General features: G+C 46.9%; 1 non-coding gene across 1 annotated transcript; it reads left to right on the plus strand.

The window, feature by feature from the left end:
* The first annotated feature begins 496 nt into the window (after nucleotides 1-496).
* LOC117132241 lies at nucleotides 497-603 on the plus strand. The gene has a single exon (XR_004455801.1). It is a non-coding gene; the product is annotated as a small nucleolar RNA R71 (small nucleolar RNA).
* Nucleotides 604-1,323: the final 720 nt, after the last annotated feature.

A 1,323-nucleotide genomic window follows, 5' to 3' on the forward strand; every position in this document is an offset into this window, starting at 1 on the left:
GTTATTCAGCTCAGTGAATATGTTGCCCATCCTGGTATCCATTTCTGTGGTTACCTGATTCAACGCCTTGGCCTGAACCTGCTGACCCTGCAACAATTGTTGCATCATCATACCCAGACCCTTCAGCTCATCTGGTTGACTGTTCCCGTCAGCTGGAATAGCTTGCTGATTGCTCTGCGGTTGCCGCTTGTTCTGGTTCTGAATATCCCCAGCCATAGCTTGCTCCATGCTGAAGACGTGCCCTTGGTTGTTTTTCAGTAGCTGATCAACCTTGGCAGTCAGCTCATCTATTTTCTAGGCGTCAGAACTGTTCCCTTTCATGGAACAATCACTCTCTTCTTTTTTATTAGCTGAGCTAGCAGCCATGTTCTCAATCAGCTTAAACGCTCCAGCAGTGGTTTGAGTCATGAAATCTCCATTGCTCGCAGAGTTTAGAGCACCTTGGTATTTCCAGTCCACTCCATCATAGAATATGTCCAGGAGATAATCATCATCAAATCCATGGTGAGGACATTCTCTGCGATAGTCATTGAAGCGCTCCCATGTGTCGCAGAAAGGCTCATTAATGAGCTGTCTGAAGGAGGTGATCTTGTTCCTCAATGCAGCTGTTCTCGCCTTAGAGTAGAAATGGCTGAGGAACGCTGATCGGACCTGTTCCCATGAAGTGAGAGAGCCGGTAGGGAGAGAGTTCAACCACCGTGCAACTTTTCCATCAAGAGAGAATGGGAATAACATGCACGTGATGTAGTCTGTTGGAACACCATTCACGCGAGTGAAACTGCAAACTTTTTCGAAGCTCTCAATATGCTCCATTGAAATTTCTGTAGAGAGACCAGAGAACACCTTTCTCTGTACTAGACCGATCAAAGCAGGCTTGATCTCAAAGTCCTACCTGGTGCAGAGTGGAGGAACAATGGCAGAGCGCGTAGTAGGGATGTTACGCGGAAGGTTTCTCTGCCCGATTGGAACAGTCTGCGCATGTTGTTCCTACTGCGCGAGAGCAGTCTGTTCAGCAGCATCCTGCTGAGCTTGGATGGTCTGCTGCATTTGTTGCATCTACTGCAGGATGAGTGCCATAGCCGCAGCGAGATCATCCTGATTGGCGTGATCACCCATAGTGGTGTCAGTTTGCCTTGGCTGTTGACGATTTGTTCTTTCTAACCTTGCTAGCTCCTGGTTGGTAAATGTAACTAACTCTCCTTGTGCGTTTCTTCGAGTATGTCTACTGGTCCTGCACCTGGAACATTAGCTGCAACAAAAAGGATAAGGCAAGTTAGAGGTCTTAGACTAAATAAATAACCGAAAAATAAAGGTAAAAAGATG

This window comes from Brassica rapa, chromosome A02 (genome assembly GCF_000309985.2).
Source record: "Brassica rapa cultivar Chiifu-401-42 chromosome A02, CAAS_Brap_v3.01, whole genome shotgun sequence".
Lineage (NCBI taxonomy): Eukaryota > Viridiplantae > Streptophyta > Magnoliopsida > Brassicales > Brassicaceae > Brassica > Brassica rapa.